General features: G+C 47.0%; 1 long non-coding RNA gene across 25 annotated transcripts in view; it reads right to left on the bottom strand.

Moving 5' to 3' along the window:
* The window catches only part of LOC104002363 (uncharacterized), a 249,704-nt gene that overhangs the window by 145,506 nt on the left and 79,063 nt on the right, over positions 1-25,135 (bottom strand). For 3 of the 25 annotated variants that reach the window (XR_010151405.1, XR_010151408.1, XR_010151409.1), the window contains exons 1-5: positions 9,050-9,742; positions 7,941-8,295; positions 4,110-4,784; positions 3,608-3,822; positions 1,878-2,211 (exon numbers count right to left, since the gene is read on the bottom strand). This is a non-coding gene — a long non-coding RNA (uncharacterized LOC104002363). The other 22 variants (XR_008539334.1, XR_008539337.1, XR_008539330.1 and 19 more) reach the window with 19 other exon arrangements.

Genomic DNA, 25,135 nt, shown 5'->3' with positions numbered 1-25,135 from the left:
TCCACAGCGCCCAGTCCCATCGATCACCCAAGGGCTGAGGAGTGCGAGTGCACTGCGCGGGACTGGCAGGCAGCTCCACCTGCACCCCTGGTGCGGGATCCACTGGGTGAAGCCAGCTGGGCTCCTGAGTCTGGTGGGGCGGTGGAGAACCTTTATGTCTAGCTCAGGGATTGTAAATACACCAATCGGCACTCTGTATCTAGCTCAAGGTTTGTAAACACACCAATCAGCACCCTGTGTCTAGCTCAGAGTTTGTGAATGCACCAATCGACACTCTGTATCTAGCTCTCTGGTGGGGCCTTGGAGAACCTTTGTGTCCATACTCTGTATCTAACTAATCTGATGAGGATGTGGAGAACCTTTATGTCTAGCTCAGGGATTGTAAACGCACCAATCAGCGCCCTGTCCAAACAGACCACTCGGCTCTACCAATCAGCGGGATGTGGGTGGGGCCAGATAAGAGAAAAAAGCAGGCTGCCCGAGCCAGCAGTGGCAACCCGCTCGGGTCCCCTTCCACACTGTGGAAGCTTTGTTCTTTTGCTCTTTGCAATAAATCTTGCTGCTGCTCACACTTTGGGTCCACACTGCTTTTATGAGCTGTAACACTCACCACGAAAGTCTGCAGCTTCACTCCTGAAGCCAGCGAGACCACGAGCCCACCAGGAAGAACGAACAAACTCCAGACACGCCACCTTAAGAGCTGTAACACTCACCGCGAGGGTCCACGGCTTCATTCTTGAAGTCAGTGAGACCGAGAACCCACCAATTCCGGACACACTGGGATTACAAGTGTGAGCCACTGCGCCCAGCCAAGCATGCCATTCTTTAGAAGATGTTCTCTCCTGGCACATCTCAGTTTCTACAAAGGCCCCCAGCCCTTCCTGGAGACCCCTGGGGCGAAGTTCTCTCACCCTTCTTCACATGCCCCTAACAACTCACCTCCCTCTCTCTTAGAGCCCCCGTCCTGCCCTTCCTTGAATTCTGGTCATGCTCATGTTTGCCATAGCTCCCCAAGGAAGACAGCCTCTGAGTCAGGTCTGACATTGTCTGTCCTTAAAGAAGGCACTTAACACATATTTGTCAACTGAATTAATAAAAATTTCCCACAGGGCCTTGGAAGAAACTTTGTACCTGTTTGCCTCTGCTGGATGACGCACTCTGAACACAGCTACCTAAAAGTGGAAGGAAGGAGGCTGGGCAGGGTGGCTCACGCCCATAATCCCAGCACCTTGGGAGACTGACTGGGAGTCAGGTGGATCACTTGAGCTCAGGAGTTTGAGACCAGCCCAGGCAACATGGCGAAATCCTGTCTCTACAAAAAAAATTTAAAACTTAGCCAGGCATGGTGGCATGTGCCTGTAGTCCCAGCTACTCAGGAGTCTGAGGTGGGAGGATTGCTTGAGCCTAGGAGGTGGAGGTTGCAGTGAGCCGAGATCACATCACTGCACTCCAGCCTGAGCAACAGAGCAAGACCCAATCTCAAAAAAAAAAAAAAAAAAGGCTAAAAGGAAGGACTGTTTTGAGCTGAGGCAACCCCAAGGACTGGTGACATTCCCTGGGTCTCCCCTGCCAGCCTCGTGTCATACCCCAAGAGAGGCTGGGACACGTCTGTGAAACAGGATGCTGAACAGCTGAACACAGCGGACTTCAGCCAGCCTAAGTGGGTTTCTGCTCCTTGCAACAAGAGGCCTGAATAGAAGCCCCTTCTTCAGGGGAGTGGCCATCAGCTCAGAAAGAGGATCCCATGGGAACTGACTTTGCTGGTGACCAAGGCCCTACCACCAGGGCGCCCTGCCCATGTATCCCAAGCAGAGGAAGCAGAACCAGCGGTGTAACTACTGTGCTTGACACCCAGGGCAGGTCTTTTTTTAACTCACCAATCTTCCATGCAACAAAATTGTTTTCTGTGAAAAGCAGGAAATGAATAACAATAGCGTAGGTGTGTTGGCTATGTCCGGTGGCATTTCTTCAGAATTTTCATTAATGACACCTGATTTTGGAGGCATTGTATATTTTTAAATACATCCAGATGTTGTTTCAGTTGCTTCCTCTTTGGTTCTTTTTGCTTTTCGTTGTTGAGCTTCACTTAAATTCGTGTCATTTCATGTTGGTACAGGTACTCCACTTCAAATTTCCCAAGAAATTCAGAAGAATTGTGAACAAGTTGCTGGTTTCACAATACTGCAAGACACTGCAAGTTATTCCAAGTTCCTACAGGACAACAATGCACAATTATTTACTTACTTATGTTTAAATATACCTATCAGTTTGACTTTGATCCTTTGGTGACATTCTAATATAATAATTTATGTAAATAATTATTCAGAGACCAATGAGAGGATTTTAATAAGTGCAAAATGTTAGCAAACGGTACAACATTGATAAATCTATGGTCTGTATTTTGTTCTGCCATTTCAAAATAATTAAAAAGTAAGTTTCAATTTAAAAACATTATTGAAATTCAGTAAAATATTTCAAGCATGAACTAAAATATACACTTACTAAACACAAATATTACACCTCACATTTCACACTCTGTTTCATTGTTTTAAATTTTAAACAGAAATAACTCCACCGGCCACCTAGAATGATCAAGTCAGGCAACTCAAGTTACTTTGTTTCATCTTCACAATCACTGTGCTATCATTGTTCATTTTGAATCTACTTTTTAAACACAAGAATATTTGATACCAGATACCAGACACAAATTATACCTGAAAAGGATGTCATTTTAGGTTTTGTGTCCCACCTAAAGGATACAATTCTGTACCCTGACAATGTTATTCTAGAAATAAATGCCTATGAGTGAGTCTTGTTTCAAGAGCCAACTCTACAACTAGGAGTTCCCCCAAAGTAACTTCCATGTGCAATAAAGTTTTTATTAAAGGATAAGTATTAAAATTGTCCTAAGCAGAAAACCAAACACTGCATGTTCTCACTCATAGGTGGGAATTGAACAATGAGAACACTTGGACACAGGGTGGGGAACATCACACACCAGGGCCTGTCGTGGGGTGGGGGTAGCGGGGAGGGATAGCATTAGGAGATATACCTAATGTAAATGACGAGTTAATGGGTGCAGCACACCAACATGGCATATGAATACATATGTAACAAACCTGCACGTTGTGCACATGTACCCTAGAACTTAAAGTATAATTAAAAAAATAAATAAATAAAAATTTTTAAAAATCTAAAAAAAAAAAAATTAAATTAAATTAGATAAATAAAATTGTCCTAAGGCCAGGAATGGTAGCTTACACCTGTAATCCCAGCACTTCCGGAGGCAGTGAATTGCTTGAGCCCAGGAGTTTGAGACCAGCCTGGGCAACATGGTGAAACCCTGCCACTATTAAAAAATACAAAAATTAGCCAAGTATGGCGGCACGCACCTGTAGTCCCAGCTACTCGGTAGACTGAGGTGAGAGGATCGCTTAAGCCTGGGAGGTCGAGGCTGCCGTGAGGCATGATGGTGCCACTGCACTCCAGCTTGGGTGACAGAGTGAGACTCTGTCTCAAAAAAACAAAAACAAAAACTGTCCTAACGTGAAGCTTATATACTTATCATCATCATCAATATCATCAGCATTATGAAGCTCCACAGTACCTCAGCAAGTGTTTACACATTGGGCCAAGGACAGATTTTTCCTGGAGAAGGATTTTACCACTGCCACCATCTTGAAATTCTTCATCATTTTGGAACACAGAGCCATAGATTTTCATTTCTGCACTCAGCTCTGTTCTGAGCCTGGGGCCATAGGGGTTCTTGGAAAGACAGGGCAGATGGAAGAAGTAGAAGGCATCTGCACACTGTAGAGTGCCCTGCAATCATAGAGGGTGATTACTCCTGTCCCTACCTCCCTGGCCCAGCTTCCCACCAGCCAGAACCCTGGCAAAACAGGGAGACCTTTGGCAGTCTCTTAGCCCTCTTCCTTACTAATCCCTGTTCCCTCCTCTCCCCTTATGCCAAATACAACTAGAGGTCACCTCACAGCCAAGCGCCCCTCCCAAAGACACCAACTTCCTTTACCCTGCAACAACCAACCCTCACCCCATTCCCAAAAGGCTCTCTGGCCAGAGGTCTGATCGAGCCCCTTGAGGGTACTCACTTTAAGCCACCCCCATGAGCTGTTTTCCTTTTTTACAAATGAAGCTTGTTCTTTTCTGGGTCTCTCCAAGGTGGAGTGTAGGAGGGCAGTGTTTTCCGTAGCCTCTGGCTCGTGCCGCGCTCTCAGACTCTTCAGTTCTCCTCACCCACACGAGCCCAATGAGGTAGGCCTTTTTATTCCATCTTGCAGATGAAGAAACGATTACTCAGGGTTGATAAACACCACCCAAGATCTCATGGGAGGAAGGAACAGAGATGAAAATAAAATGCAAGGCTGTGTAAGTCCAACAAATATGTCACATCCATGTCACCTCTGGGGTCTGATCCAGCCTCTCAAGAACCACTGTCACCCCTCAACGGGCAGGTGACAGTGACGAGACGGCCCAGCCCAGCACCAGGCTCCCCCATTGCAGTGCCATTGCTATGCAGAGGACACAAACCCCAGACCTTGACTCCTCCTCACAGACCCTGGACAGCTAGAATCTTCTGGCTTCACTGATACTTCCAGCTGCCTGAGCTTTGGCCCAGACAGTCGCCACAGCAAACACAGGTAGGTCTCTGCAGCTGCAGCTGAATGAGCCAGCAAATATTTATCAAGCACTGTGCTAGGAACAGTAGGAGATGGAGTGACTTTACTCAGTGGTCCAGTTTTAAAACACTTTTAGTAATAAATACCCTAAAAAAAAGAAGGGGGGAGAACATATTTTAAAACCCTATTGCTTTCTTTCCCATCCTGAAAGCCATGAGGTAGACAAAGTATCGCTTTACAAGCACAGACTTTGGAGCCAGAGACTTTTGGGTTTGAATTCTGGCACTGCTGCCACTAGCTACGTGACACTGTGCAAGCCACACTCCTCTCAAAGCCTTAGTTTCCCCTTTACAACACGAGAATGCTTACCCCTGCCCACCTCAGAGGATTCTTTAAAAATGAAATGAGCTAATGTATAACAAAGAGCTTTGTTGACTGTGCAAATGTTAGGTTGTTCTTTCAATAAACATTTATTAAGCATTTACTCTGAGCCAAACCCTGAGTTAGGCATTAGAGCTTCTGAAATGTAAACGACCCAGGTTCATTGGGATTCACCCTTTTTATTTTTTTTCGATGAAATTCACGCAACATAAAATTAACCATTTTAAAGTGAACGATTCTTTGGCATTTAGTCCATTCACGATGCTGCACAACCAACACCTCTCACAAGTTCTAAAACATTTTTTTCCTCATCCCAAAAGAAAAGCCCGTACCCACTGAACATCAGCCTCTTTTGAAGGTACCTTTTCTCTCGCTCTGCTGTGTCCTTCTCAGGAGTTGAGCTCACGGGCTTGATAATCCTAATGTCCCTCTCATCGCCTACGACTCCAAGCCAATTCCCACATCCAACCTCAAGCTTCACAAGTCGAAACCCAGGTTTCTCTGCCAGAGCCGGGGGAAACAGAGCCCCTAGCCTGCCATTTTTAATTACATCAGGGCTGGATGAGCAGGTAATCGCTGTGCATTTCAGTAAATTACCTCTCATAAAGGGGCCATCATGTTTGCTCATGTGCCCTTCTTTCCTGGAACCAGCTCCCTGTTTGCCAACATTGTATCTTCCCAGCAGCCCATGCGCCTGGTGATCGTCCTTTTAGTCAAGCTGGGGGACAGTCAGGTGCAGGGGGAGGAGGCAGTGTTTGGGCAAATATTGGACTTGGCCACACTTGCTGTTCGTATCAGGAACCCAATTGGTGTTATTGATTGACAGATTCGGGGACCAACTGTTTAGAAAGCTGAGCCCCCTCGGATTGGGCTAGGTGTTTCAACAAACAGCCCTAATGCTGGGCAAACAGGGCTGTTGGAAGAAGTGCCCAGCGTGTTAGCAGAGCAAACCAAGCACTGAGCAAACAGCTTAAAAGAATGTGGCCACCTCCACGTAACCTCAACCGAGGTATTGATCCCACCGGAGGAAAGAGAGGGGCCGAGTGGGGAACAGAGAGATACAAACCCCGGCAGAATGTAAATGTTATCTTTAAGCTGCGGCTGTCAGGGCCCTAATGGGCATCTGTTTGGAATTTGTCTTCTTGCAAATCTTTAAATCCAGGTCAGGGCCAGGCACAGAATTTAATAACAACTTTTCAGAGAGATCGGGGCTTGGGACTGATTTCATTCCCCATAAGCCCAACTGGGACTCTTCTGTTCTTCTTAAAGGCAGCTGCCTTGCATGGAAACTTGCTGGGTGCAAGTCCCAAGCTAGAAAGAGATAAATCTTCCGAACACTGGTCATAAGGCTACAGGAGAGAAGAAGGAAATTCAGCAATAAAGGTGCTTTCTCTGACCCCTGAGCTGTCCATACAAGAGAGCTGGTGGAGTGGAAAGAATCCTGGACTCAGAAACAAGAAATCTGGGTCCTGCTGCAGCTGCTGGCTCTGACTGGCTGCCCCTTCTGTCTTCACCTCCCTGACCTTCAACCTCTGTATCTATGAACTGAGGGATGCAGTCCCTGCTGGGCATATTCAGGGTCAGGCCAGACAAGCCCATTCCAAGGTGGGAGCACACTCTGCAGACAGAAAACACTGTCCCAGTTTAAGGAATCGGGATATTTGCTGAGAGACCCTGGGGGATGCCCCTCCTGAGCCTGAGACCTTCTGACATCACCAAGTCGCAATGGAATGGACCATGGCTGTGGTTATGTATTTTTCTAGGTAGGTGACTGTTGGAATTTGGGTGTCCTTTCCCAAAAGCTAGATGGGCAAAGGGAATACATGTTGTTTGCAAATTCCTTGAAAAGTCAAAAAATCATGATTGCTTACTTGCTGTTATTTTTGAGACAGGGTCTCACTCTGTTACCCAGTCTAACGGAATCTTGCTCTGTCACGCAGGCTGGAGTGCAGTGGGACGATCATAACTCACTGCAGCTTTAAGCTCCTGGGTTCAAGCAATCCTCCTGCCTGTCTCTCAAGTAGCTGGGACTACAGGTGTGCACTACCACACTTGACTATTTTTTTTTTTTTTGTAGAGATGGGGTCTCACCGTGTTGTCCAGGCTGATCTCGAATTCCTGGCCTCAAGTGGTCCTCCCACCTCAGCCTCCCATAAACAATGGGATTACAGCATGAGCCACCATGTCCAGTTGCTTGCCTTTTAATATTTTTGTAAAATAACAGGGTTAAAAAAATACTTGCCCTCTGTGTCCCAAATGAGGCCAGAGGACTGTGATTGGATATCACCCCTGGTCCACAATTTCTTGCCAAGAAAAAAACCACAGCACTCCTATCTTCAACTAGAGGCCATAGCAGTGTGAGTAACCCCAGGGTATTACTTGGCACTGCATTGTACAAGAGAATAGAGGGAACTTAAAACCTTTTGGCCATCTCTGCCTCTTGGTATCTGCTCTCATGATGATAAGGAGAATCAGAGAAGGCTGCGACTCAGAGGAGGCATCTATTTTGATAGATCTTTAAACAGGGGCTTAACAGGGAATAGCCGCAGCTTAAAGATTACATTTATGAAAGGATACAGGCAAAGTGGTCAGGAGCTCGGGCTTCAGAGCTAAGTGCCTGGGGTAGAATCCCAGCTCTGCCACTCGTGGGGCTGTGAGGCCTTAGGCAGGTTACCTAACTTCTCTGAACTTCAACAACACTTCTCCTTGTGAAATGGAAACAATACCCCTGGAGGGACTGCCCCTCAGTGCGGCACCTCACCCATGATAAGCCCTCAGTAAATAATAGGGACTTTTATGGTTATTTTTGTGATGTGAGCAGGACAGACCCTAGTGAGAATGAGCTGTCATTGCCAATATGTGACTGCAGAGGATGCCTTGCTCCCAGTGAGGAAACCCACCAGCCTTCCCTAGAAAACCTACCATCAGAGCCTTGGGTCAGCACCGAGAGATTTTACCGTTCAAGTGGAGACGCGCACTTGGTTTCAAGTGTGTGGCCTATGAGAGCCGCTCGGATGGGCTTCCTCATCAGAGGGACCTCTCCAAGGCCTCCTCCTCCTGCATCGACCAGTAGCCCTGCCCTCAGCGCAAAGAGAAGGCTGTGGGGTTTGAAGACAAAGTTCTCCGGCATAGAGATGGGCTGGTCTATTACCTTCTGCTTATAGATGGGGCAGTGAATGCCCAGTGTAAGGAAAGGACTTGCCCGAGGTCACAGAGGAGGTCAGCGGCTGCACAGGTTTTTTTGTGGCAATAAGAAAACGGGCTGATGAGGCTGGGTCTGTAAAGGCAAAACCAGTGACAGGTTATCAGGGAGAAGTTTAAGCTTGCCTTAAAAGTGGAGCGGATGGGGGCCCAATTCACCTCCAGCAAATAGTTATGAATTAGGGTTTATCTACAGCAATTAAAAACAAATAAGTAAATCGTACCTGCATTGGCATGCTTCGTCTCAACCTACTGATATACCTACCCTCACTGGAAACGTCCATCTCAACTAAGGTTGTTTCAGAACCTTTGCTTTGGGAACAAGGGCACACAAACACGGGGGTAATTTATGATTGTAATTTATGACATGTTAAGTAGAGATAACTATATTTCTCCAATCTGCATGGCCTAACATCTGGTTAAGTAAGGAAAATGGGCCCGGAAGATGTGGTATTGATGATCCCCCTATAAGGAGAAGTCTTAGCTAAGGTTGGGTGCATTTGGTGAGTGTTGAGCCACGGCCAACCTGCTTCCGGGCCTAGGGCACTCCCATCCCTGCCCCAACATGGTCCCACAGAGCTCAGGCACAGGCCACAAGGTTCCCAGCCCCCATCAGACCCCAGCTTTCCCCCTCTCCTGCTCTGCTCCTGGCTCCATGAGACAGCATGCAGACTATGAACCAAGAAAAAGTTAAAAGCAAAAAGGAGAAAACTTGTTAAAACCACTGCTGTTTTTAAGGGTCAAGGAAGGATTCCTTGACCTGCCCTGGAGGCAAGAAAACAGGTCACATAAACACCACACCCCCAATCAGCCTAGGGTTACAGACTTACTTCTGTTAGGCAAAGACCTCCTTTCAAGAAGAGAATATGCTGGGCCACTCTGCAGATCTGGAGGAGTTTGGAGTAAGAGTGGGTGCCCCAGACATTGGACCAAGCATTCCACAGGTAGAAGGCTTGGAAGCTGGAAGCCCAGTGAGCATGCACCTGGTTAGAGGGATCAGGAAGCCTCAGCTCTGGAGTGGATTAAGATGCAGGTAGAAACAGCTCAGAGTGGGTCTCTAATCCCATCTAATCCACTCTGGGCTCAAGGATCCCAGAAATCCCTTACCAAGCACTTTCTTTGTCTCACCCGCAGTGACCACCTCCCTCCCTTTCCCTTGGAAAGCCCAAGTTATCAGGCAGTGAAAGAACTGGCCCCTGACTCTGCTGCTATAACATCTCCCATGCCACACTGCTGCTTCTGAACATGCAGGCCCTTAAAACAGGAAAAGCAGTACCCACTTTCTCACTCCATAGCTCCACTCACAACTACCAACTGGTTACAGGAAAGATAATGAGAGCGCGTCCCCTGAGAGAAGGGGTTAATTATTACAAGTCAGGAAAACAGAGAGTTACAGTATGCTGACCCCCTCTACCTGGATACACAGTAACTAGTGCTGTTTTTGAAAACACCCAGGTTAGAGCCAGGTTTACATTTGACAAGCATCAGCTAATTACAACAATAATATGAACTACACAACAGCATCAGCATGGCTGATGAATCATTGAAAAGGCTGAGTGACTCTTAGAATGCCCAATTAATGATTCACCCTGTAAAAATGCATCTCCACGCTGGTGCCCAGATCTGGCTCATTACGTTAAAATCTCTTACGCCACTGGGCCTTGCATACAGACTCTAAATATCTTCAGAACTTTGAACTTTGAAATAAGTAAACACGAATACGCACTAACTAGGACTGGCTTCATGGGCACGCAACCTTTGCGGCTACTTATTCAGGGCCTGAGCTCCAAAGGGCACCACCCCCCACTTGGTTGAATGCTCTCTTGAAATTCTGAATAATTCTAGAACAGGGAGCCCCAGCATTTCCATTTTGCACAGGGACCTGAAAATGATGTTTCCAGGCTTGGGCTAAACTCTTAAAGAAGAAAGCAACAGAAAGTGAGACACAGGAATCCACACATCAAGCCACTTTTGCCCTCATCTGAAGCAAAATGCCCCATTCTTTTAAAATTCTGAACAAGAGAAAGGTGTGGAATTTTTTTTTTTTTTTTTTTTTTTTTTTTTTCTGGAGGAAGTGTTTCGCTACATTAGAAATCCCTTATGAGTAGGTCTGGCCCTGTCCTCTAAGCTAACCCCTCTCCTCCCTGACCACCCTCTGCAGAAAAACTCCTCTCTGACCTGCCGTGTCTGCAACCTGAGGTTGAGGTTGAGGGATAATTTCAGCCCTTTTCTGAGATAACAGAGAAGTCAGAGTCCTTGCTGTTTCCTTCTTCATAAAATGAAAGAGCATTGCGGGGGCAGCAGAAGGCAGAAGGGACTAAGTCAACCTTTCCCAGCCCTTTCTGAGATGTTCAAAAATGTTCACCCAGAGAGGGTCTCTATAGCAAAAAAAAAAAAGAAAGAAAAAGAAAAAGAAAAAAAACCAAGTTTTGAAAACTCTGGGTCAAATAAAGTTAACTTTCTGAACTGGAGGACTTTCTCAGAACCTTTAAAGAGTTAACAGGAATTGTGTGACTCTCCAAGCCTGGGGTGACAGCACTTTCCAAGCTCATTCTACTATAATTGATGTAACAACCCATCCATCCTGGGGAGTATTTACCATCAGGCTGAGGAATCTTGGACTTCAGAGCCTCTCACCTGCACTGGTCACTGCAGAGCTCTGGAAGTACCCATACTGAGTGTTCACCTGGTTATATGCTTGGCTAAAATTTGCAGAAGTAAGATATTGCTGTATCCATTTTCTTTTCTTTCCTTTTCTTTTTTGAGAGGGAGTCTCGCTCTGTCGCTCAGACTGGAGTGCAGTGGCACAATTTCAGCTCACTGCTACCTCCACCTCCCGGGTTCAAGTGTGCATCCATTTTCTTAAAGAAAGTTCCTAAAATTGTGTGAGCTTTGGGACCCACAAAACGCACATCCTCCTCTGCATCCATTTTCACATCTGGAGGCACCACCCTTACATCATAACTAACATCTTAACATGCACCCACATCTTGCATTTCATCTAATTTATAAATAACTGTAGGAGTTGAGTTGGAGCTGGTATAATGTCATTTGCTTAGTAGACTCGTAATTAAACATTCTTTCATATTGGTTTTGCTCAGTTGCAAGGAATGTTAATTTTGGAGGCAACACTTTTTAAATTTCCATGTCACGATCATTTTCTTAGGTCCTGGGAAAGCATGTGGGCCCTGAGGACTAGGCCTACAGTGCAGGATGGATAAAATAGGGCTGCACTCAGCCACCCTCTACAGTTCGAGAAATGCCATACTTTAGAGCAATACTGATTATTTTCATGGTCGTTTCCAATTCAGTGGAAATATCGATTTAATATCTAATTCAGACTAAAGAGAGATTGGAGTGGTTGGGGGAGTCGAGTTTGGATTGCAGAAATTGAGCTTTTATTATTTTCGAGAAACAGCAGGTTTCCTTGAACTAGGTTAACAAGGTGTTATCTAACAAGACCTTAGGTGGCTGATTTAACGGTTAGGACAAGATTGTTGTGTAATTAGCTTATCAACTCTGTATATGTAAATGAAGGCTTTTAAAGTCTTAGGAAAACTGGCTCTTGCTCTTAAGTAATTTAACTGTTTCCCCTTGATGCTCTTCATTCTCTCCAGCTTGGACACTTCTTTCCTTAATTAAGCATTTATGGAAGTCCATCTTGTGCGCAGCACTGTGCCTAGGGATTGAAATATGAGTAAGACCCAGTCCCTGCTCTCCACCAGCCCATGGTCTAATCAGAGGTCCGCGAACCTTTTCTGTAAAGGACCAGATGGTAAATACTTCAGTTTTGCAGACCATCTCTGTTGCAATAATAACCCGACTCGGCCCTTCAAGCACAAACGCAGCCACGGACAATGTATCAACAAATGAGTGGCCATGTTCCAATAAAACTTTATTTACAAAAGCTACTTGGGCCATGGTTTGCAGACCCTCTGGTCTAATGAGAGAGACAAAAATATAAATCATTTACTATGCAAAGATAGAAACTTAATTCTGTGCAATAATGGAAGCACTAGCCAAGTGCTGTGGATTCACAGCGAAGAAAGAAGTAATTGATTTCCAGGAGAGGCCAGAAGCTTCCTGGAAGAGCCACTGCCTCTTGGTTCAGGCCTTTATGGTCCCCCAGTTGCTTTGTTCTTATCCATTTTTCCTCCCTATTGAGGCTAAGGGCTTCTGTGACCTGGCATCATTTTGTATCATTCCTGGGGCCTAGCTAAGCTGTGAGCACAGGTCCTGCCTGCAAAATCACAGCTTCTGAGTCAGCATCCAGTCAAATAAGGTTGATGTTGTTAGAGCAAAACTCCGATTGGGCTCTCACCCAGGCTTCAGATAAACACTTCTTGTTTGGAAAACCATGGTGCCTTTGAGGGGAATTAGACAATGTAATCTCCTCCTGCACGCAACCTCTGCTCTAACTCCTTTATTGTTCTTCCAGACACTTTCTCTTTGCATTTTCAATATCCAAATGCCATTTAGTTTATTGAGGCTTGTTTGCTCAGGGCTGGGCAAATAAAAGAACAAAGGAGGCTGTGAGCATCACCCCAGCCTTTGCTATCACGGGCTCTCAAGGTGAGCTTAGCAGCCTTCAGCACCAATCCCCTTAACAGGCTGCTGGCCAAGGTCGCTGGAGATGTGAGATGCAGGGCTATAAAGATGGGATAGGAGACAAGGCACTTTCTAAAAGGACTCCCGATAGCATATCTCCAATTCCACCAGGAACTAGGAAAAGGATGACACTCTGGCAATAACAGCAGGTAAATGAATTACTCACCCAGTAAAACTGATGGAGCTGATAACAGCAAGACCCAGGGATTGTTGGGTCAGAGGTTGCATCAGGAGACGGCTTCAGAGATTTAGGCTGTCGATCACCTTCATCAGCCTTTCTCCAAGACCTCTCCAAGTCAATATCCAATCTACCTAGGAGTACAGTGTGCTCACTGTGCCACCCAGGCAGGGGCCACCCCTAAGCCCCTTCTCTAGAAACACTCTGCAGCCCCCACTGCCCACTTGTTCCTGGTGTTCACCAGTGGGGGACAATGCTTGTGAATCCCCCAATATTTGTATGACTCTTGGGGAAGCTAGAGGAGGACAAATCAGAGAATGCTGGATCCAAAATATAACTTTCCTCAGGATATCAAATCCAGTTAGCACCAGCAAGCACCCTGCCCCTCCCCTTTGAACTCCCCAGGCTGCTTTCTGACCTGTAGGATGAATCTACGACTCTGCCTACCTGCCGCTCATAGCTCCTAGGAGTACAACTTCCAGCCACTGCTTCTCACGTGAAAACTCTCAGCTCAAGCACTGGAGGCAGAGTCCACTACACAGGGAGGCTAGGAGCCCGGGTCACTGACCTATATGAACTGCCACGAATAAAGAGCCTTTCTCTTAAAATGAGGAAGAGAAGGAAGAAGAGGCAGGTGAAGGCAGAATCGATTCATTTCCAGCCCCTGGGACTCTTCTGAGTCAATGGTTCCAGAACTGTAAAGTCTGTCTGTAAAGTCTGTAATTTAAACAAGCAAACAAACAAAACCTTCTACAGGTGTTGGGTGAAAAATCCCTCAGGTTTTTTCACCTTGGTGGGAAGGTCCAGGTGGTCAGATGACCTGGGGCATAGAATAATAAGGATAGAGGGGCCCTGTCTGGGGCTCTCCCAGGTGAAGTCAGCTCCTCATCACTGGCTTCTCATCAAGGATGGTGTAAAAGCCAACGGCGGCTCTACTTCATCTCCTCAAACAGACCCTTCCAAACTCAGGACTAAAGCTAGAGAAAGAAGGAGGGAAGGGAGGTGGCTTTGCTCCTGGCTCAACTTCCATTGGCTGAGCTTCTACTGTGTGCCAGGTGTGCATTATCTCCTTTAGTCCTCTCACACTCCTAAGTGATGTGTGATAATCTTGTTTTATAGATAAGGACACTGACAACACTTTCCCTAGGTCCTCCTGCAACAAAGTGGCCAGGCTGGAAGTCAGCACAGGCCTGGCCTCAAACCCACGCTCTTGCCACTAACAAACTTCTGCAGAAAGAGAAGGAAGGTGTGTTTAATGTAAGTGTTAAATGTGTGACAGGAAATGGATGAGCCTGTGGGGGCTAAATTGACTTGCTGGGGTTAGGAGAATGGCGTCCTGACTTGTTCTGATCCCTACTCTGACTCCTTTCTGATCCCCACTTCCCCATGCATACTCTTGGTTGGGCCAGGGGATGCTAGCCTCAGCCCTTGGGATCCACTCCCACTTCATAAGAAACCAAAACCAAATGTGGGGTCCTGCCTTGGCAAAGGTGAGTGACAGGCAGAGCTGGGATGCTCTGTGCCCAGGGGCCCTCAATGCCCTGTACCTCCTCTCTACCACCTGGGCCCTTTGGCTCATTTCGACCCCCGCACCCCTTAAAGTCACCTTCTTGGATTAAGTCACTGTGCCTGCTGGCCTCTCCAGTCTCCTCCTCTCTCCTGGGGCATCTGAGACTCTGAGTCCTAAGCTGGAGGCTTCTCGTAGTCCCACAAGGCTCACAGCCAGGCCAGCCCACAGTTCTGCCTCAGCTAGGGTGGAACATGCGTGCTGTGGCTGGAGAAGACAGCTGACTCTGCAAATGCTCCTCAATCCTATTGTTTGACTACCATGCCTCTTTTCCCAAAAGAACAGCAAGTGTGTCTCCAGCCCTCTTCCTGAGACAGAACAGAGGGGCGAGAGGGTTTATGGTTAGGCACTTGGAACCATAAACCTTTCCCCCTCAAGAAAGGTGGGGGGAAATGGGAGGGAGCTCATTTGTGGATGGAGATCATAACTGGATGTGGTCGGAGGGACCCCAAGAACCCAGTCTGTTCGCATGGCTGCATGGCCATTCTCCTTCGTAGCCTCTCTGCATATTGTACCGGATCTCTCACCACCAGTGCTTCCCCACTTGCCTTCTCAAGGCCTGAGAGCCACTTCCTGCTTCTTTATTATTTCTGTGGTCTCCCAGCTTTAGCCTGCAAAAGGCCAACTGCAGCCTTGCGTCTACCCCCATAGATATCATTTCAGAATCTGTCTCTGATTCTACCTGCCTTATTCTCCCTGGGTTTCTTAATTCCAATTCCCAAGAGCCTGAATCTGCTTGGCCCATCTTCTCATACCAAGCCACACACTAAGTTACTGGTCACTCTGTAGATTGATGCTGATGGGTCAGTTTCCCTGCTCTGCTGGGGTCAGTCGGGTCTGAGGCAGATACAGTCACAAGGCTGCAATGGCCCAATGGCTTTTTCTTGACCATGGCACAAAATACAGCCAATTTACTGAGACAGTGTTATTGCAATAGAGAAAGAATTTAATAAACACAGGGCCAGCTAAACAGGAGACTGGAGTTTTATTACTTTGATCAGCCTCCCTGAAAATTCAGAAACTAGGGTTTTTTAAGGATAATCTGGGGGGCAGAGAGCCAGGAAGTATGGAACAATGATTGGTTGGGTCGGGATAAAATCAGAGAGGGTTGAAGCAAGTTCTTCCTGCTGCTTTCAGTTCCTGAGTGGGATCACAGAACTAGTTGAGCCAGTTTACCGACCTGGGTGGTGCCAGCTGGTTCATTAGAATGCAGGGTTTGAAAAATATCTAGAACATCAATCTCAGGTTTTACAGTAGTGATGTTATCCATAGGAGCAAGTGGGGAGGTTAGGAATCTTGTGGCCTCTGGCTGCATGACTTCTGAGCTGTAATTTCTAATCTTGCGGCTCATTTGTTAGTTTTACACAGGCGATCTGGTTCCCAGGCAAGGAGGAGGTTTATTTCAGGAACAGGCTGTTATCATCTTTGTTTCAAAGTTAAACTACAATCTAAATTCCTTCTATACTTTACCCAGCCTATGCCCAGGAATGAACGAGGGCAGCTTGGAGGTTAAAAGCAAGATGGTGTTAGTTAAGTCAGATTTCTTTCACTGTCATAATTTTCCCATGTCAGATTTTTCTCATTGTCGTAATGTTTGCAAAGGTGGTTTCAAGGCTGACTGGGGACAGGGGCTGAGAGTTGGCCTTTCCGCTTACAAGGGTCTAACAGACTTTCTGAGTTGCTGCTCACCTGATGGAAAACCTTCACTCCATCCCCTCTTAGGTGTGGGGCCTTGGACAAGTCACTAAAGCTCCCTTAGCTGCAGTTTTCTCATCTGCAAATGAGGAACTGTCTATAAGCAGCTCTCCAGGTTTGAATCCAGAGTTGTGAGATGCAAATAAGCGCCCAGCACAGCACCTGACTGAAGAGGAGTCCCTCTCTCTCATCCAACTGCAGCCAGGGTGGGCTGCATTCTTCAGAGAAATCTCCCTGCCGACTGCCCTCCTACTTCCTCTCCACCTTCCCAGAGGTTACCACCCACCCTTTATGCTCTGACTCCAGGATACCTCTTCCAGGAAGCCCACCCCAGTCACCCTTGCTGTCCGCAACCCCCTCTCAGAACCCTATGCTACTTTCAGGCAGCATCACACAATGTCAAGTTTAATAATACCCTGTCCAATCCCACAGGCTCATTTCTCCACATGTGTTCATTACCTCTCCAGAGTGTGAGCTCCCTGGCTGGAAACCATGCCTTTGCTTTTAACCCCCTAAGGTCATCACACAAGGCTATACAAACAGCCAGTGCCCCAAAAATACTTGCTGATACACATTCCAAGGACATAAGAAGGGCCTAAGCCCAGTTTCCTTCTCTTTTAAAAGAAGGCAGGACAATGATAATAACCACTACCTGTAAGGCAGTGTATATTTGGTAAAGACTTGCTACATTCATTGTCTTGATTAATCAGCAACCCAAAGAGGTGGGTGGAACTCATCCCACAATGCAAGTGCGAATACTGAGGACCAGTGAGAGTCTGTGATGTGCCCGAGAGCACAGCTAGTAAGTGGCAGAGTCATGATTTGAACCCAAGTCTTGTGACACCAAACCCATTATTTTTTTTCTGTCATATGGGGCTGTGAGTTTTAAAAGCCAAGAGACAGGGTTCAAGGGGTGGCCAGTAGTTTTGCTATAGAGAAAACTGCAGCCATTGGGAAACAGGCAAATTGTTTACACCTAGATGCAGAGAACACAGAGAAGGCAAACTGCCACTGGCTTCAAAGACGCAATGGAACTTGGACATTTGGAAAGAAGGAGAGGCACTGGAGGAAGCAGAAGTCATCTGTGGGTGCAAGTGTACGGCTAGAGCTAGCTCAAGGGGAGTGCTGAGTAGAACGCAGAGCCCAAAGGGAGCAATATAGTGGCAAGCTACAAGGGAGCCCGGGACCCCAAGCTGGGGACGGTGATGATAGTGTTCTCAGGAGGAGAGAGACACTGAGAGATGCTTGTGAGTGATCACTCCACAGGATGCAGTGAGGGGCTGGCTGGGTCTGGGGCAAGTAAGAATAAACCAAGGTCATTCCAAGCCCACAGCCAGAGCCGTTGCTAAAATGCAGTTCCCATTAACCAATATGGGGGTGGCAAAAATTGCCACTGACTTTGGGAAGGAAACAGGCAGTATCACACGATGTCAAATTTAATAAGTTCCTGTCGCCATGCCCTATCTCATTACTCTGCACATGTTCATTATCTCCCCAGATCGGTGTTAGCTGGCTTTTGGAAATGATGTTTTCTCTTTCATCCTCCATAGTTCCTTATGCAGGGCTGAGCACATAGAAGGAGCCCAGCAAATAGCAGTGGATATAAATTTCAAGAGCATAAAATGGTCCTAAACCCCAGGGTCAGTGGAGGAACGTTTCAGAGAGATTAGATATCAACTCAATCTTTTCCTAAAAGCACTTTGCGGTAGCAGCCAGAGGCATCCAACAACATCCAACAATGAAACTGTGCCCCTCGAGGTAGAGAGTACCCCATCACTTGAGGTATCCAAGCAGAAACTAGACAACTATCAGAGGCTCTGTGGAAGGAATCCCTGCATTGGGAGGGACACCAGACCGAACAGCTCCTACAGCCCCCTCCATCTCTCAGATGCTATGGTTCAAAAATGCAGTGGATTTGGTCTCCAGCTTCATTGGCATGCCCCATTCAGAAATAGCCAGACTGACTTAAAAAAAGAAATCTCGGTGCCTCTTTCTATTTCTTTCAAACCCTTTAAATGTCAAGTTCCAGACCACTGCTTTGCCTTGCCGGGTGGTTGGATACCAAGCCCATGAGCGCTGGATTTAGAATAGCACGCCTGGTGTGGCCGGAGGAGGAGTCTGACTTCATGCATTCCTAATGCACGTCTATTTTTACAGCCATGAGACACGTCGCCTTCCCTCGCTGTTCACATCAATATCACACAGGGACGCTGACACAGGGCCATCTGTCCCCGCAGACGCGTTCTTTTGGGAGGGGAGGCAGAGGGAACGGGAGGGGGATAGATATGCATTTTTGTTCTAAGTCTGAAAATTGATTTGGGATGTGATAGATCCCAGGCTTGAGTTGGCCAGAAACGCCTTTTGCCAAACCCTGTTGGGGATAGTGTCTTATTTTTTCATCTCCTTCTGAAGTTGAGCACTGTCGGCCATCCACCCAAGCAATCATTCACTCACTCACTCATGCACGCACTTGCCTGTGGCGTGCCAGCTCTGGGCCACGCTTCCTTTCACCATGCTTGACTTTTCCGGAGGCCATGCCCGCAATGCAACAGGGTGTAGAGGTAGGAAGGGGCATGACCTGGAGGGTAAACAGATGAGGCAAGTCTTTGATGAGCACCTGTAGTATACGTCCAGGGCTGTGCCCAATCTGCAAGTCCAACCAGGGGCTTTTCCTTAAAACAACTGTCCGTGTGTAAGACAAGAGATGAGTCCAGACTTGAGAGCCAGAGAAGGAAGGGCTTCTTGAGTGCTGGGACAAAAACAAAGTGGTCTCAAGAGAAATGAGAGCTCTGGGTTAGTGTGTCTGTGGACCCCAGAACCTGGCCCAAGCTGGCTCTTCTGGGAGAGCCCCACACTCTGGGAAAGGAGCCCTCAGAATGCATCTACACAAAAGAGCCCCACTGGGAGCTCAGCCCTTGGGTGCTTGTTATAGATTCAGGTTCCCAAAGTCTTTGGGGCCCACCAAAGACTCCCTCCTCTGGTAATGCAACCACTTTTCCTTTGACACAGCTCCCCCATTCCTGGTGGTCCTGAGGGACCTGTCAATCATGCAACCCCACCTTGCCTTGGTAAAGATCCAGTGCCAGGTCCAACCAATCAGAGTACTCTCTGAAGAAAACTACAATGATTAATTCAGGGAGGCATGGGTGATCCTGGTGAGGCAGTAAGAGGCTGCCCTGGGACTTTTCTGTCAGAGGTAACAGGGAAAATGACCTCAATTGTTATTGCTGAATTGAGAGAATATGAGTCTGAAACCACCAGTCACCATCTTGCCTCCTCCATGGAAAAGACCGGTATGAAGGATAAAGCCAACGGGAGACCACAAAAGCCAAGAGGAGAAAGATAGAATCTGATGACTTCACTTGACCCCTGGTTCCACCATGTGGAAACGAGCCCTTGAATTAGCTACTGGTGAGAGCCAAAAAATCCTTTTCCCCCTCTCTTTCAAACAAATTTGCCTTGAACAGTTTACCCACCAATTGGCACTTAGAAATCCTTGGCCAGGTGGGGCATTAAGAGTGGGATCTTGGGCCAGGCGTGGTGGCTCACGCCTGTAATCCCAGCACTTTAGGAGGCTGAGGCAGGCAGATCACGAGGTCAGGAGATCAAGACCATCCTGGCTAACACGGTGAAACCCCGTCTCTACTAAAAATACAAAAAATAAATAAATAAATAAATAAATAAGCTGGGTGTGGTGGTGGGCGCCTGTAGTCCCAGCTATTCGGGAGGCTGAGGCAGGAGAATGGCGTGAACCCGGGAGGTGGAGTTTGCAGTGAGCCGAGATGGCGCCACTGCACTCCAGCGTGGGCGACAGAGCAAGACTCCGTCTCAAAAAAAAAAAAAAAAAAAGGCATTACTTGCGTTCACCCTCTGAGGATCTCCAAATCCTGCACTGGAGTGTGTACTGGTGCAGGGGGCAGCCACAGGGTCCCTGGTCCACCCATTCCAGACCTGATCAGAGATGTCACCCTCCAGGGCCAGCAGCTGCAGGTGACGGGGCATCTTTGTGAGCACCCACCCTAGACTCCAGCTGTCCCTGACTTGGCAGGTCCCATTGGTGCTGCAGCTTCCAGACCAGTGAAGCGTCCTCTGGCCTCAGGCAGCTGCCACTTTGTTTCAGCTCTGGGAACAGACTAAACTGACCTTGTGTGAAGCTGGGAAATGCCTGGACATTTGGGAGAAGCGGGTCTGAGAGAGAGACGAGGCTCCTAGGAAATCTGAGCATGTAGGGGCTTAAACCCTGTTCTTTTGACCATTGCTAGAAGAGGCATTATTTACACTCAGTCCACAAAGCTGGTTGTCCCAGGTCTGCTGAACCACAAGGAAGAAATCCAGTTTCCAGGGTAATAGGGGGACAGAGCTGACACCCAGTGAACCACTCCCCACCCTAATATAAGGCAAATCTAGGAGAGGAGTTTCATTTGAAAGCCACCAGGACTCACACAGATGAAGACAAGACAAGATGGTCTTGCTCTGGAGAAGCCCATAGCCCCAGTTAGAAGACTCTTACCTGAAAAGAAAGCCATAACACAGTGTGGTCTGAAGCCCATCTTTTAACTAAATTTCTTTTATTGTGGCAAAATATACATAATATAAAATTTGCCACTTTAACCATTTTAAGTGTACGATTCGTTGGCAGTAAGTACATTCACAATGTTGTGCAACCATCACCACTATTTATTTTCAGAATGTTTCCGTCATCCTGTGCTGAAACTCTGTACCTATGAAGTAATCATCCCCATTCCCTCCCAACCCACCAGCCACTAGTAGCTTGGTTCCACTTTTTGTCTCTATGAGTTTTTCATTCTGGGCACTTCTTGTAAGTGGAATCATTCAATATTTCTCCTTTTATGCCCAGCTTATGTCGCTTAGCATAATGTTTTCAAGGTTCATCCATGCTGCAGCATGTCAGGATTGCATTTATTTTATTTTTTATGTTTGTAGGTATAGAGTAGGTGTATATATTTATGGGGTACATGAGATATTTTGACACAGGCATACAATGGATAATAATCACATCGGCCAGGCACAGTGGCTCACGCCTGTAATCCCAGCACTTTGGGAGGCCGAGGCGGGCGAATCACGAGGTCAGGAGTTCGAGACCAGCCTGGCCAATATGGTGAAACCCCGTCTGTACTAAAAATACAAAAATTAGCTGGGCGTAGTGGTGCATGCCTGTAGTCCCAGCTACTTGGGAGGCTGAGGCAGAAGAATCGCTTGAACCTAGGAGGCAGAGGTTGCAGTGAGCCGAGACCGTGCCACTGCACTCCAGCCTGGGCAACAGAGCGAGACTCCGTCTCAAAAAAAAAAAGAAGACTATAGATAAAATAGATAATAATCACATCAGGGTAAATGGGGTATCCATTACCTCAAGCATTTCTCCTTTCTTTGTGTTACAAACAATCCAGTTATATTCTTTTTGTTTTTTTTTTCCTTTTTATATTTTCTTTTCTCAGCATTTGAAAGGAATCCTTTATTTTTAAATGTTCAATTAATTATAGTTAACTGTAGTCACCCTGTTGTGCTATCAAACACTACTTATCTTATCCTTTTTGTGATTGAATAATATTCACTTGTATGGATAGACCATATTTTGTTTACCCACCCATCCACCGATGGACACTCGGGCTGTTTCCACCTTTGGCTATTGTGAATGAAGCTGTTATGCACATTAATGTAAAGTATTTCTTTGAGGGGTCACAGGATGATTCTATGTTCAATGAGGAAGTGCTGAGGAACATGTGAGGCACATGGATGGAAGGATGGGTGGAGGGCACAGGAGGACGGGAGAAAGAACAGAAACTTGAGGTTCAGAGGGACCAATCAGAGTCCCCACCTGGTCCCTTACTGTGGCTTTGGATCTGCGACTTGACCTTCTGTGTCTGTCTGTTCATGAACAGAGTGGAGATACTCCCTCCATCTCCTAGGGGTGAGGTGAGGATGACACATGTGACAAGGTGGAGGAAGGTCAGCGCCTTCACAGCTGGCACAGAACCCCTCTTAGGGGTAGATCTGCCTTGGTTTGAGGTGATGTCTGAGCAAATGCTTCTAATAGAAGCAGGTGTGTCACATATAGTTGTGTGGGTTACTTTCTGGACTGGACAAGGACACCAGTTCAAGAGGGAAACTAGGGGCTGAAACCTAGCCTGCTCTACACTCACCCAGCCATGTGACCTGGCACAGGGCTGAGCCATCCCTCGCCAACTCCCACACAGCAGTGAATGTCGAGTTTCTGAGTCAAATCTGACCCCCTGGCTCCCCAGTATTCTATGGCTCCCCATTGCCCTAGGATAAAGTTCGAACTCTTCTGTGTGCCTTACAAGGCCTGCAGATCCAACCCCTCCCTGCCTCTATAGCTCCCACTCAAGCCACCTACTCCTTGAACCCACTACTCCCACTCTCCTGAATTTCTTGAAATCCTCTTTCTCGCTTCACTTTTCAGACGTGGAAACTGAAGTTCTACCAAGGTAAATGCCTTGCTCAAGGTCACACTGCTGGCAAAAAGCACAGCCAGGTTAGAACCCAGATTCAGTAAACCCAAAGTCCACACTCTTTTGGCTGCAGGGTTAGAGTGCAGAGAGCACTGCGGGTCAGGAGCCCAGGGGTGTCATACCAGCTCTGCACTTGCTAGCGGGATGACCTTGGGCAAGTCACTTCGGTAAGATTCTTGGTCCTGCCACATACTAGCTTTGTTATCACAAAGCACTATACAATCCGAGGAGCATTAGGGGGTGTTGCAATGGGAGGATATTACTGCTATTATATGGGAGTTGGCTATTCTTGTCTCTTCTGCCTTCAGTGGGAACTCTGTTGTGCCTTGTGAATAAAACCTGTAGAGGAAGCACAACTTGAAATGGAAAAATGTCTGGCCAGACCAGCTCAATTTCCAATGGCCTGGGACATTAAAGTAGCCAGGTACCTGGAGACTGCTAAAGCACTCTGAACAGACATCCAACTCCAGCACTTCATTTCCTTAACAAAGATCGGAATGAACAGAGAAATGACACTGCAGGAATCTATTTTACAGACAAAGATTAGGAAAATAAGAGAAAATGAATTTCCATCACTTCTATCTGCAGATTGAAGCTCTTCAATTGCCTGGCCAAATGTCACTGCACTTATGTCAGCATATCATGCTACCAGGTCCAGAGGACAGGAATCAGCTCACACCAGGGGGCCCCAGCCTCTTGCTGGCCCCAGCAAGGACTAGGGTACTCTGACTCACAATGGACAGCTCCCTGGGATTTGGGGTGTGGGACAATCCTTTGGGAATTCTCTGGAAATGCTGTCTACTGGCCCAGACAATCTTTTCCCAATAGCATTTAATGGAGTCTGACACCCTTCTAGGGCTTTATGCAGAGGTGAACCCATCACCTCCTTCCCACCACCCAGATGCAGAAGTGGCCAAATAAATAAGCAACTTTGCTACAGATTTCCATATTGATTCTCCAAACCACACACATGATCAAAACTTGTACAGGCACACCCTATGGCCCAGCAACTTCCCTCCCCCGTAATATTAGTTATCTCTTACTGCATAACAAACTGTCTCAAAATTTAGTGGATTAAAACAACAAACATCTATTATCTCCATTTCCATGGGTCAGGAATTTCGGGGCAGTCTTGCTGTTTGCTTCTGGCTCTCAGCTGGGCGCGGTGGCTCATGCCTGTAATCCCAGCACTTTGGGAGGCTGAGGCAGGCAGATCACAAGGTCAAGAGATTGAGACCATCCTGGCCAACATGGTGAAACCCTGTCTCTACTAAAAATACAAAAAAATTAGCTGGACGTGGTGGTCCCAGCTACTCGGGAGGCTGAGGCAGGAGAATGGCTTGAACCCAGGAGGCGGAGGTTGCAGTGTGCTGAGATCGCACCACTACACTCCAGCCTGGCAACAGAGCGAGATTCCATCTTAAATAAATAAATAAAAATAAAAAACATGGCGCTGTGCGAAAAAGATAAAATACAGAATGAGCTCTATAGCACCAGTCCATTGATATCAATTAAAGATACGCACAGGTAAAACAACAAAACACATTTTGTAGGAACACTTACAAACAAAATACATGTTAGAACAGTGATCTATGGGGGTGGAGTAGGAATGGGAGAGGGCAATGGGGAATAAAGGAATAAGTAAACAAACATATAGGGTCTTATAGGAACCAGTAATTATGGGGTGTCACGACCTGAGAAATAACTCAACACTCTGCACCTGAGACCCAAAAGAACCCTTGCACAAGGAAACAGACCACTTCCCTACACCTGGATCAGCTGGGGTAATGCCACCTACTACACAGCTCTCTTCAGGATGGTTGATTTGTTGTTGTTGAGGATGATGTTGTTTGGTTGGTTGGTTGGTTGGCTGGTTTTGCTCTGCATCCAAACCCCCATCTCCAACCCACTCTCAAGAATTCCAGACTGCATTCGCACCTGGGTATTGCACAAACTGAATTCATTACCTTCCTTCTAAATCAGCTCTTCTTCCGTAGGCTCTCTCAGGGAAGGGCTCCACCATCCACCCAGCCATCCCATCAGAAACTGCATTATCATCCATCCTTCCACCCTCTCGCTCTGCCCAGATCTGATAAGACACCCTGTAGATGCCAGTTCAAGCTCTTATCATCCCCTCTTTCTAGATAGGGCCTTCTTGTCTGCAGGTGGGAGTACAAAAGGTACTTGCCTTCATATCACTAAGACACTAAGGTGCAAGGAACAAACAAACAAATAGCTCACACTTGTTCAAGCAAAAACTAGCACACATGTCGCCAGGCCCTGCTTTCCATCTCCAGGCCCAGCTCTACTGTCTGCCCTGGGTAGGCGTCCCCTACCCACAGCTTGCAGACAGGTTCTCCTCGGGAGGGCATAAGCT

Source organism: Pan troglodytes, chromosome 16, assembly GCF_028858775.2.
Source record: "Pan troglodytes isolate AG18354 chromosome 16, NHGRI_mPanTro3-v2.0_pri, whole genome shotgun sequence".
Classification (NCBI taxonomy): domain Eukaryota; kingdom Metazoa; phylum Chordata; class Mammalia; order Primates; family Hominidae; genus Pan; species Pan troglodytes.
The sequence above is the reverse complement of the archived record's forward strand: the minus strand, read 5'-3'. Positions and strand labels throughout refer to the sequence as shown.